Source organism: Triticum dicoccoides, chromosome 1B (genome assembly GCF_002162155.2).
Source record: "Triticum dicoccoides isolate Atlit2015 ecotype Zavitan chromosome 1B, WEW_v2.0, whole genome shotgun sequence".
Taxonomy (NCBI): Eukaryota; Viridiplantae; Streptophyta; class Magnoliopsida; order Poales; family Poaceae; genus Triticum; species Triticum dicoccoides.
The window spans coordinates 505,588,180-505,602,450 of NC_041381.1; positions in this window are offsets into that span (position 1 = coordinate 505,588,180).

The window sequence follows — 14,271 nt, forward strand, 5'->3', positions numbered from 1 at the left end:
AAGGACTTCCTCGAGAGCAACCTAGTCAAATTCGTTACTGTAGACTTTGGTAACGACAAAGAAGTCCTGCATCGGATAGGCCTCGTTGTAGGCAACACCTTCGATCTCCAAAAGAATCGGCTGGTGTCCTCTCGTCAGCCTTCAATGCCGACCCTAGCTGGAGCCATGGTTCATCCTTCGTACGGTAAACTGGAGAAACCTCCATACACGTTTCATCGTCATGCATGGCAGCGGAATGTACTAGATATAGACCACATCCAGTATGCTGCAATGGATGGATACCTTTGTTTCAATATCTACAAGGGTTGGATGAAGAGCAACAGCCAAGTTGGCGGTTCAAGCAAAGAAGTATCGGCCAAGAGGAAGAGGGACAAGGACGAAGTCGAGGACGTGGACGAGGACTCCGAGTAAGGTGGCAGTGTCGTTGCTCATGGTGGTTCTAATGCAGTGTCTACCAGAATAGTTGCAAAGTTTAATTTCAGGTGTGCTTAATTTAATTTGAGGGGTGTGTTGTCTTGAGCCCCCAGCAGAACTATGTTATGTTTCTTCTTGTTACTTTAACTCTTCAGTAAGTACATACTAGTATTTCTTACATTTCATCTTTTAGTTGGTATAGTACTACCACTCGTTTCTTCACATTATATACGTACAATATATATGGCCAACATCATATAGCCAGCAGTTTAGTTGTCAAAGAATTCTAGGGTGCTTAGTTTTTTCAAAGAGTTCCAGGGTGCTTAGTTTTATTTGAGGGGTGGGTTGTGCTAGACACCATTATTGTGACTAGCCTTTTTAATTGTACTATATGCATAATTTTGCGACGAGCGCTCTCTATGTGTACCACCTTTTTTTTATTTCAAGTTTTGCTCCATGGCGCAATCCATTGATACTACTGCCATACAAAAGTATACATTTTTTAAAAGGCTAGAGGGCGGGGCAGTCTAGCTTGGTCAGTTTCACGAGAGGCGAGGGCCTTTGTGATTTGACGGCTCATTATTGCTGGAAGGCGGGCCTTATGATTTGACTGCTCGTATAAATGCGCCGATGACCTGATCGAGGAGGAGCAAAGAACCGTGTGGTATACTCAAGTTTTCCACTGGAGTAGTACTGCGACGGAGGAGCACGAAACACTGCAGCACAGTGCCATATGGCGATAAAAATGATCTAATTTTCTAATCATCTCATTGTTAGCATTGTTCTATTCATTCCCTCAAAAAACAAAGACCATTGTTCTATTCATGCCTCGCAGAGAACGTGACACGTGCGGCGAAACACCCAAAGCAAAAGATGAAACACAGCAGCAAAAGAAGAAGGAAGATTATCACCCCAAATGATCTAATTCACCGTGGAGTCGTAACTGCTTCCTCATCGCCTCCATGACCTCCATCTCCTTGCGCGTCTCCTCCGCCATCTTCTTCATTCTGTCCATGACACGGGATTTCTTGACGCGAGCCTTCATCATCTGTTCGACGACTGCATTACGTACCTTGACAGCAGCCGGGTGCTTGATGCGGAGCTTCGCCAACTCCTCCTTTTGTTCCATGATGATGGCCTGCAACATCTTCATCGAGGAACTACTATTCTCATGCAGCTTCTTCCAGCCGGTGTTCTTCTCCTTCAACGGGTCGATCTCGTGGCAGAGCTTCACCTTGTCCTCCTGAAGTCGCAGGATTTCGGTGGTCGCCTTCTTCTCCGAGGCAATGCTCTTCTTCAGCAGCATCACCAAGTCGGTGGTCAACTCCCCTTGCTGATTGAGCTCAGTGGGCATGTCGTCGAGGCTCTCCTTCAGCAACTCCGTCAAGCCTTGGATGAACTCCTTCTGCTTATTGAGGTGCTTATTGAGCTAATCGGGCATGCCGTCGAGGGATAACGACTCCAGCTCCGCCGGCTCGGCATGTTCGCCTCCATGGGTAGGGCGCTCCTGGGAGCCATCGCTTGCCCGTGAGAGATCTTTCGAGGTCTCTGCGTGGCGGCGAGCCTTCTTTTTCTTCACAGCCTTGGTTGCCGCTCCCTTGTTACGAGTAGTTCTCGACCTAGAGCTCTGCTCACCGGCCATGGCAACGACGGACAAAGAAGAAGCACTTATGAGGAGGAAAGGTAGAGTAATTTTTGGTTAGGTAGTTCCCATTTTCATAACCTAAGTACTAGCACTAGTAGTACTAATACCTGAATAGTGGGAACACGTTCAGGTTTGGTACGTACTTGTAGGTGTGAGCAGGCTTTCATATGTGATGGGAACTAGGTAAAGATTAATTGATGGTTTTGGTTTCGAGGCCCGAAACGGCTCCCGATGAGTTTAGCGGAACATAAATTTGAAGTACTACACTGCTCAAATGCGTAAATATTATGTTACTGTCAAAAATTGGCACAAAATACGAAGGAGACCAATGGAAGTACTACTAGCAACCCATGATTTAACTACTCGCATGCGCGTAGTGGAGTAATAATGTCTTTCTTCCGCCCTCACGTCCACTCAATTTGCATGCGCTGTATTAATTGACCATCAATGAAGTGAACGACTTTACACGCGTCAAATTATCACATGGGATGGATCTTGGTACAAAATTACGTTCGCCAGTGTACCCGCGTGTGCGTGTGAGGGAATGAGTGCGTGCGTGGCGTGCGTGCACATCTTTGCTTCGTGCATGTACTGCCAGTATGGCTCAGGGAGGACGAGTACATTCTTCTGGAACCAACAGCACGTCACTGTGATCAATCCATGCAAGGAGGTCGCGACAACGCCTCCACATGTGCCTCGTGGCTTCATGAACTGTAAGAGAGACACTTTGTAGCGTGCCATTGGTATTCTAATTTACGTGTTTTGCACATACTCGAAGTACTAGTAAGGTACACGTGCATTGCACGCATCAGATTTTGCAACCAAATTATGAATAAATACCACACTATAGCATGTAAGCTCTGAGTCATATATGCGTGATGTAGCCCTTCGTTTAATTCTTATAGTTCATCTCATTCAAAATCAATTAGTTTTTTTTACAAAAAAGCTAAGAATGCGTGAATAGGAAAAACATGGGATTATAGTGGAATGTCGTCTTGAATCCTACAGGATTGTACGAGTGTTTGATTGTGCATAGAAAAAACGCAGAATTCTTTCAAAGAGGTTTGAGTGGATGGGATGTTTCCTACGAAATATAGTGCAAATGAATCATATGGAAAAATTCCTAAGGTTTACAATCCTACGAATCAAGCAACCAAGATAGGAAAAATTCCTAATGATTAGAATCCTCCAAAATTCCTTTGAGAATCCTTTGAATCAAAGAAGCCCTTAATCTATTTTATGATTCATGGAATTGTGTGTTGTAAAGCATAAAGTAAAAACAAATAATGGCAATTCAACTAGAAAAAAAGTTTGGGCAGTTATGATACGGAAGATTCTAGAACAAAAGAGAACCACTGTTGTTTTGAGGTTTGTGCAATATGCTGAAGTTCAACCATGGAGTCTGCTAGATTGTACATGTGGCAAAATCCGGTGGGGGGCTAGAAGATGGTGCGAGGGGCCGAGTGGAGGGAGACTATGAAGGAATGCACAAGTGTGAGATCGATATTTAGAGAGAGGGGGCGAACACGTGTGTTGTTGCACGCAGTGGCGGATCCATGAAAAATAAATGAGCTAGGGGGCCAAGCATTGCTATTCCTTTACGAGGAGGGCCAATTCATGAAGTTAAACCTTTTTTAGGAGCAATTGTCTAATGATCACATTCATATTAGCCTCGATATATAGTGATGTTAGGGGGGGGGCAGGGCCCTTACTGCCCCTTGTCTTCGCCATTGTGCGCGCGTCTGAGAGATGAAGCGGAAGGCATGGATGATGAGAGGGGGACGTTGGATATATAATTAGTGTGGGTGTATTAGCTATTTATGTTAATCCTATATAGAGAGGTATATATTGATCGATGTGGACGTGGGAAAGAGGGTGAGACCTCATTGGATATATCGATTGATCGGTTTGTGTGGAAAACTATGAAAGACCTAGCTATATACACACATACATAGAGGAACATCGATCATTGCGCATGCACGCGTGAGAGATAAAGAATGCCCGATATGATGGAAAGGGGGATGTGTGTGGGTGTGTGCCTTCATGGGAGACCGACCTGAAGAACAGATTGCATGCGTGCGATAGATATATAATGCTGACTGATAGTGTGTGTGCATGCATGCACGAGAGAAAGTTAGTGGTACAATTATAAAGAGAAAACTACTGTGTGGGTATAAAAGAATAGGTGAGGTCATAATCAATGTAAAGTTGAATTCAAATATTTGAATAAGAGATCCTGATGTTTGAAACCCATGCATGCATGAATATAACGGAGATCTGCGCGGCGTGGTTTCGAAACGAGCATGTTGTAATGTATACACATTGAACAAGGTCAGACTAATTTGAATTTGAGATACCGATGGCATACATCTTTTGCCCACGCTGCATCCGTTCATGGACACACTATTCTAATTGGAGATCATGGGCAGCTTTTGCATCACATATCTATATCTATAGCCCTATATATATATATATATATTATATTATATGTTTTTTATATTGTGTGCGGGTAACTTTAACTTTGAAAGATGGTCGTTGGATGAGGCGAATCCGATGGTCCAAAGATGGCAAATTTGAGCACTATTGGCCGTTGGATATCATCTAGATTCCACCAGATTTCGCCACATGTATAATCTAGAAGACTCCATGGTTGAACTTAAGCATAATGCACAAACATCAAAACACAAGCACTTCTTATTTGTTCTAGAATCTTCCATATCAGAATTGCCCAAATGTTTTTCTACATGATTTGCCATTATTTGTTTTTACTTTATGTCTTACAACGCACAATTCCATGAATCTTAAAATAGATTAGCTTTCTTATAAAAACTAGATGATTTTGAATGAAATGAACTATAAGAATTAAACGAACATCTACATCATGCATATATGACTCAAAGCTTGCTTGCTATAATGTGGTATTTATTCATAATTTGGTTGCCAAATCTCATGCGTGCAATGCACGTGTACCTTACTCTAGTCTAAATGGTGTTTGTGTGTGTGTTGTGCGTGTTGAGGTGCAAATTGTCTTTTTTGGTACACGTTAAGCTTGTTCTTCCGAAATTTCAAGCCGCGCCTTGTTATGCCGAAAATTGAAGCTAGCGTCTCCGTCTATCGTGCTGCGGAACTCCCGCCTCTTCAACCCACGCCTTGTTAGCCCGAAATATTTAAGATATATCTTTGTCCCGTTGTGCTCCGACAACTCCCTCCATCTCAACCCGCACCTTGCTATTCCAAAATTACAACGCACACGAAAACTCCCACCTCCTGTGAAATCCCTACACGCGAAATGCACCTTGCTATTCCAAAATTACAACGCACACGAAAACTCCCACCTCCTGTGAAATCCCGACACGCGAAATGCCCGTGGTACCCCTGAACTGAAAGAACCGCCACAAATCGGTGGGGGGTACTTTCGTAACTTACCCCACATTTCGGACAAGCGCGTCTCTAAGCCATGGTTCCCCACTGCCATCCCATCCGCCCACCCATTCGTACACCGAGGCCGCGAAAACCCGCAACGAAACCCCACACCCTGCTCCGTTCGCCACCCAACCGGAGCCTCTTCCCCGAAGATGTCGTCCACACCAACACCTCGACGTCCCTCATCCACCGTACTAGATGAGGATCCGTCGTCGATCTCATCGTCCCGCCGGTTCAGCCACCCCGTCCTCCACCTCCAAGGATCTGCCCTGACGTTCCCCTCGTCTTTCGTGCCACCTCCATTCCCACATAGTCGTCTTCACCTGCACCACCGGAAGAGCATCATCTTCACCGATTCCTCGGATGAAGCTGCGGGCTAATCAGCGCCACCAAAGAGGTTGTACACTAATCACCGCATTTTCTTCTTGATTCAATCTCACGGTGCTGCCGGCGCTCGGTCCCGAGCCAACACAGCGCGGCTCCATCCACGGCGGCGTCGCCGGCACTTCCTCCATGGCGTCGCTCCCTCGGTGGTGATGTCCACATCAGTAGGAGCTGCTGCTTTAGCTCTTGCTCGTGCTGCTGCTCTACTCTTGCTCTCGGTCCCCTGCCTGGTCTGCTCTTGCTATTGCTCTTGCTCGCGCTGCTGCTCTCGCTCTTGCTCTTGCTTGCGATGCTGCTCCGATTTCGCTACACTTCAGTCGACTGAATCGACTTTTGGGTCAGTCGATTTTCAAGGGGTGGGCTCGACGGGGTGAAGGAAGAACCAGCCGCAGCGGGGAGGGGGGCTCGTCGGAGAGGTACCCCACTATCTATCTTAGGGTTCAGGATGGGGGCGGTGGTCACCGGCGGTGGCGGGGCGTTGGCGGGATGGTGGCGTGGGGATCGCCGGAGAAAAAGCTCGGCACGGGGGGGCCTAGAGGGATGGCCGGGGCGGCGGCGGACCGGCGGTGGGGAGTGTTTTCGGGGCGGGCGGGGCGGTGCACCATCGGCCGCGGGCAGCGGGGGGCTACTATTTGGCTGGTGGTGGCTGGCAGCTCAGGGGGGTGGAGGTTGAAGATGAACCGCAGGCCATTGATTTCGTATCCAACGGCTGCAAAATCGACTGACCAGAGATGAAAAAGTCAGTTGATCGACGTGTAGCTTCACCTTGCTAGTGCGTTCAGTTTCGACAGCAAAATTCAGTTTCGACAGCAAAATTCAGTTTCGATAGTTAGGTTCAGTTTCGACAGTTAAGTTCAGTTTCGACAGTTAAGTTCAGTTTCGACAGTTAAGTTCAGTTTCGAGAGTTAAGTTCAGATATGAGCGGCTGATGTATTTTACATCTAGCACTTTGTGGTTATGTATTTTACGTCATGTATTGGAGATGCTATTAGAATTCCACTCAGGTTAACGTTGTTCGTTGTCTCTCTTGTCCTGCTTCAGCCTCGGCGTCGTACAACTCACCGGAGCTGCTCTAACGACGAAACCCTCGATCACAGCGGAGCAGTACCTCGGGCTCCTTCTCCAGACACCTAAGATCTTCTTCCCCTCCTCCGACAGCAAAGTCAGCCGGAGCATCCTCACTGGCCAACCCAATCACGCTGAGATCGACATGGCTTCGCCAAAGTGGTTGTACACTTGTTGCATCTCTTTTTTACTCTACATGTTATATATATTGTCCACTGAGCACTCGTAGTAACGGGAAATACGATTATTTTATCCTACTATATGACAAGCAGTGAGGTACCAGGCAACTTAGCTATCCGTGATGGACTCTTTTGAATGCCATCATTATTTATCTCTGCGCGTTTGAGCTGTGCATTTGTCGACGGGCCTAGGAGTTGAGCTAGTATGGCAGTGGCCTGGGTCCAAAGTAATAGAAGTAGCACAAAAACATTTTTTTAGTGTAGGATTTTCCTTGCTCAAGCCTGTCTACTAGAATCGCCAGTGCTTGAAAGGAAAAGTGAATGAAAAACATAGGAATTGGAAAGTTTCCTATGGTACTACTTTTCATGAATTTGGTGCAAAGGAATGGAGCAAAGGAAAACTGTAGGATTTGTTCCTTTAGTGTCTCCTTGAAAGAAAAACCATAGGAATTCTAATTTCCACTTCTCCTCCTTTTCATATTCCTATTCATCAAGCACAAGACTAAGAGATAGTAGCATAATAGCATTATAACCGTACATTTTCTTGTGGTTTGACTTAATCTCACCATGCTTTCTTTGCATCCTATGATCTTCCAATTGTTGTGAATCAAACACCCAGATTGGCAGAAATCCTGTGTTTTTAAATTCTCTGTTTTGCACGTGCATTCCTATCCTATTCCTGTCTATTTCCTATCCCTGCATTGTTAGAATCCTCAAATTCAAACAAGCCCTTACTCAATTACTTCTGTTACAGATATGTGTCAAAGAAAACCTTGTGTGATTTGTCCTGCTCCTGCGATGCTGTGTTCCACTCCAGCTCAGCTGCTCCAACGACGGAAGGGTTCACCACAGCAGGGATCCGCCCTCCAGACTGTCTTTCGCGGCCTCAGATCTTCTTCCCCACTCTCGGCAGCCACGACAACTGCATTACCATCATCCACTGAGCAGATGACCTTGAGGACTACACGGGTCTGCAAGAGAGGTCGCACTCTTCCGTGTCTGCTTACGTTATGCGTCGCTTAATATGATGACATGCTACATTATCGTCATGTTCACCTATTAGACTCCGAGTCAGGTCCAAACTAATGCTGAAACTTGAGTATTTAAATGGTTGTGGGGGTACATATTGGGCAGCAATCAGTACTATCTGTCTACTATCTGGTTAATCTCTGGTGTCTACTATGAGTTTCATGTTGGGTGCAAACAAACATTAAAGGAGCCACTATCTGTATTTTTTAACTAAAGCTATTATCTGCCTGCTATCATTGGTTTTGGGTCTATCCACAGTTTGCTACCATCACTCTGGATTTGTGCATGCACTCCTTACATAATCTCACTATGTTTTATTCCTATGCATGCCAGTTATTGTACACAATGGAACTGATCATGTAGAGCAAAAGAGACAAGCCTTGCGTGGCAATAAAATTTCATGTAGACATCGTTCCATGGTGGGCGCAAAGGCAGCCCCCCTCCTCCACCCATTTCGGATCGTAATCAAGAGGAAGATAACTGTTTTGAGGGGGATTCAGAAGGAGAAGACCACTCCTTTTTACCCCATGAGGTCTTTGCTCTAACTTGGCATGCTGATGTTGGTAATATCATGCATATGGTGCCTTGCATTGCTTACTGTATACATTAAAGATGTCATCTGCTTAGTTTAGACATGCTTTGTGTCAATGCCATCTGTTTAGTTTCTTTATCGTATATGTGAATCATGCAATGCCATCTTGTCTAGCCAGACATCATATATGTGAATTTTGCTATGCCACCCTGGTTAGCCAGTCATCTTATATGTGAATTATATCATGCCATCATTTTTTTATTATGTGTTAAATTTGTCAACAATTTTAGTACATTCAATTACTCTTCCTATGCATCAGCCATTCGGCACGGTCATGGAAAAATCTGGAGTGGAAATAAGGTCTTCAGAGAAGACAATGCTATCTGATGAAGCGCATGTCTTGCTGGTTACCAATAGCTCCTCAGAGGAGGATTCAGAGACAGATGACCAGTCATATTTCCCCCCTGAGGTGCATGCCCTAACTTGGCAGGGTTATGTTACTCATATCGTGTGTATGGTATCTTGCATTGCTATGTCATTTGCTTAGTTTAGACATGCTTTGTGTGAATGCCACCTATTTAGTGTCTAATTACCATATATGTGAATTATGCAATGCCATCTTGTTGCAAGACATTATATATGTGAATGATGCAATGTTATCTTGTTACAAGGCATTATGTATGTGAATTATGCAATGCCATGCTGTTTAGGCAAGCGTCATATATGTGAATTATATTATGCCATCCTTTTTTTGTATTTCTCATTGCTTTTGTTGACAATGTTTGTATATTCAACTGCTCTTCCTGTGCATCAGCCATTTCAATTGGTGATGGAGAAATCTGGAGTGAAAACAAGGTCTTCAGAGCAGACAATGCTACCCGCTGAAGCAGATATCTAGCTGGTTACAGATAGCTCTTGAGAGGAGGATTCAGAGGCAGATGACCAGTCCTATTATCCCCTAGAGGTGTATGCTCAAACTTGGCAGGGTTATATTACTCATATAATGCATATGTTGTATTGCAATGCTTAATTTTTACATCATATACACAATATTGAATGCCATCTCCTTAGGTGACACATCATGTATGCAATTGCCCTCTGCTCACTTCCTTAGTATATCAATCATATATTTGAACTATGTCATGCCATGATGTTTACATAGACAGCATGTATCTGAATTATGGCATGCCAACCCATTTTCTAAAGACATAATATAGTTATATCATCTCATCCTGTTTACATAGTCATCATATTTTAAATTATGTCATTCTATCCATGAATTATATCATGCCATCATGTTTCCATCGACGGCATGTTTGTGATTTATGGCATGCCAACCACTTTAATAGACACATCATATAGTTATATCATGTTATCCTGTTTACATAGTCATCATATTTTGAAGTATGTCATTCTATCATGTTTAGTCAGCCATCATACATGTGAAATTGTGTCATGCTATCATGTTTAATTAGCCATCATATATGTGAAATTATGTCCTACTATTCTATTTGCTTAGACAACATAAATGTGAATTATTTCATGCCTTGTTTTCTTCCCTACTATCCATTGCACATGTCTATCTTACAATGTCTGTACATTCAATTACTTTTCTTGTTTATCAGCCATTTAAATTGGAGGGAGTGATGGCAGTATCTGTGGGAGTAAAAACACGGTCTTCAGAAAAGATCGTGCTACTTGTCGATGCAGATAGAACCACGGTTGTACTTGCCCAAGAATCAGCCCCACCACACATAACCCACACTCATGCAGATTGTACCCCTACCCAGTTGGATAGAGAACCAGCTACACCCCTTCTAACCCCAACCCCAGCAGATAGATACCCAGTTCCCGTTGACACAGCACCGTCTCCACCATAGAGCACCCAAACACGAGCAGTTAGTAAGGCAACTGCAGTGCCCAAATCATGAGGACCACCACTCCGAACCCGAAGTCAATGCTTAAAGTAGAAGAAGAATTGTTCTCAGGTCAGGTTCCATAGCTATGGTTCATACTACTTTGCTCTTGCATCACTGTATTTACTGATACCAACCAATTTCAAATTTGAATGATGCAATTGAAACTCCAATGATGCAACAGTTATGTTTTAAACCTGTTTCTTCAACATGTTTGGCTGTTTGCTGTTGTAACTTGCTCTATGTTGATTTCAGTTTCAATTGAATAAACAGTTATGTTCTCATGCCATGCACATTACAAGTGTTGTTATTGCTGTGTACTTTCCCACACTTATATTCTGTCTATGCTGCTTTGTCTTAAATAGATATGATTCAAACTGTATCTATCTTGATTTGGCAACATAAACTAGAATGATATAGACCATACAGTGACCATACTACATAGATATATGTTTGTTTCATGCTGTTATCATGTCCACCTTACTACTGAACTGGTTTACCAAAATGAGTTTCATATACTACATTGTAAAGCTGAGATGTGTTTGTTTGTTTCTCTTTTAGAACGCAGATAAAATATTGGAGAAGAGTACCCTATTATGCAATGGTAAAGGAGGTAATGCAGATAAGGTTCAAGATAGTGAGACATCCCTGTTGGTCTCCAAGAAAGCTGATAAAAACTATATTGAGGACACTGAGACAACCCCAAAGTCCTGTCTTGATGTAGTGTTTGAGTTACTGGCTACCACTGCTGGCACCAGCTCTTCGAACTCGTTGCCTGAATCAGTTCGGCTTCTTGAGTCTCAACTTCAAGTTGAAAGACATCGATCAGATGTTATGCGACAGGAAGCCGAAGGACTGAGGAAGTCCCTGCAGAATTCAGATGCATACTTTCTGGTGCAACAGCAAGCGCTGGAGGACTTAAGCGCCAAACAAGAGAAAGTTAATAAGCTTGCTAAGCATCTTGCCAGCATTATGGGTACCCAGGATATTGTTTCTTGAGCTCTTCTGAAGTGGTTTCAGTTCTGGACTTGTTTTGCTGCAACGTTTATATGCTGTTGTGTTCCCTATATTTGCACTGGTGGCGAACTTTGATGCCCAGTGGATGTAATATGTGTAATAGCCGTGATAGCCTAGTGTAAGTTGCTTGCTTATTTATTTCCTTGTTGTCTTGTTTATTTGTTTGCTTTTAGTCAGTGCAGTTCTTTTTCTGCGGTTTGCTAGTGGCTGTAATAACCTATTTTTTAAAACTAGGCCACAATAACCATGGCCTAATATTTACTGTAGTGACACTGGACCTACGGGCCGTAGAAACAGTGGGCCATCTACGATCCGTATAAACAATGGGCCTTCTATGGACCGTATAGACAATGGGCCTTCTACGGGCCGCAGAAACAATGGACCTTCGATGGGCCGTATCATCAATGGGCCTTATACGGGCAGTATGATCGATTGGCCAAACATGGGCCAATAACAGGCCGCATAATGGCCGTAAACGGGCTAGAGTTGGAATCATCCGTTCATGGGCCGACCATAACGGGCCATCGTTAATAGGCCGTATTTCATGACGCTATGAAAACGGCACAACGTGTTAACGGACCACAAACAGGCCGACTGTAACCACAGGCTGAATCTGGCCCATAAGCAGAAAAGGACTATAACGTGCCGTAAGTAAACGAATGATGGAAATGAGCCCAAGAATAAATGGGCTCTGAGAAGGCCGAAAGATAACATGGGCTGGAAACGTCCCAACGGAATAACGACCCCTTAATGGGTATAAAGTGATACACTGTTCATTACGGGCTAGTTTCACCACGGGCCATTAATGGGTGTAAAGTAATACACTGTTCATTACGGGCCAGTTTCACCACGGGCCGTTAATAGGCCAAGAGTTACATAGGGCCTCATATGGGTCGAAAGACGTCATGGGCTGGGCCAGAAGTGAAAATGGACTGGAATCATATTGGGTGGCCCCGATGACTCTATTGGGCCTACTTCGGATAGGGCGTAATGGGCCTTGGGTTAGCGGGCTGTAAATGGGCTATAAGCGAACATGCCGTTAACAGGCTTTACATGGGCCGGCCCGCCACCTTTTGACCAAGTCAAACGGGCCGGCCTTTTCACAGGAATGGGCCTCTGTTGGGCCGTGCCATGTGTCGACGTATCATAGGCGCCTTCTGTCCAATGAGTGGATGACATCTGTCCCAACGGTGAGCCAACACGTGTTTCCTCCAGCCAATGATGATTTTACACGTGGAAAATCCCCATTGGTCGGGGCTGTTAACGGGTTATCGGATCCAAAACCCGACCCGATAGCTTAACGGTGTTCCATTACGGTGGATGACACATGTCGGTCACCCTTGATGAAAGCACTTCTGTGACGCGTGATTTATCGTCATGGAAGTGGACACTTCCGTGATGATAATTTTGGTAATGTCATGGAACACTTATGCGACAACACAGGTATGACTATCTTGATTATGTCATAAATTAGTCATGGATGTACATGCATGACAAAAAATGTGACCTACTATGACAAACACGTATCATCACGGAAGTGTATTTTTTTTATAGTGAACCTATAGGATAACCTGGTGATAGTTAATTTGATTCTTCTGAAAAACATAAACATTTGCACGCATGGAAATAATGTTAGTAAATCACGGAAATGAGCTTTTGCGTTGATTCTTTTTTCTGTAGATCAACAGACAAATTTTTCAGGACTTCCTATTTTGGTAGGATTTTTAGAGTTCCAGAAGTATTCGAAAGTTACAGATTGCTACAGACAGTTCTGTTTTTGACAGATTCTGTTTTTCGTGTGTTGTTTGCTTATTTTGATGCATCTATGGCTAGTATCGGGGGGTATGAACCATATAGAAGTTGGAATACAATAGTTTTAACACCAATATAAATAAAGAATGAGTTCATTACAGTACCTTATGTGGTGGTTTTTCTTTCTTGCACTAACGGAGCTTATGAGTTTTCCTGTTGAGTTTTGTGTTGTGAAGTTTTCAAGTTTTGGGTAAAGATTTGATGGACTATGGAATAAGGAGTGGCAAGAGCCTAAGATTGGGGATTCCCATGGCACCCCAAGATATTCAAGTATAACCAAAAGCCTAAGCTTGGGGATGCCCCGGAAGGCATCCCCTCTTTCGTCTTCGTCTATCGGTAACTTAACTTGGAGCTATATTTTTATTCACCACATGATATGTGTTTTGCTTGGAGGGTTTTGTATGATACGAGTCTTTGCTTTTTAGATTACCACAATCATCCTTGCTGTACACACCTTTTAGGAGAGACCCACATGATTTAGAATTTATTAGAATACTCTATGTGCTTCACTTATATCTTTTGAGTTAGATAGTTTTGCTCTAGTGCTTCACTTATTCCTTTTAGAGCACGGCGGTGGCTTTATTTTGTAGAAATTGTTGGTCTCTCATGCTTCACTTATATTATTTTGAGAGTCTTTTAGAACAGCATGGTATTTGCTATGGTTATAAAATTGGTCCTAGAATGATGGGCATCCAAGTTGGGTATAATAAAAACTATCATAGAAAGTGAATTGGATGCTATGATCAATTTGATACTTGATAATTGTTTTGAGATATGGAGGTGGTGATATTAGAGTCATGCTAGTTGGGTAATTATGAATTTGAAGAATACTTGTGTTGAAGTTTGTGATTCCCG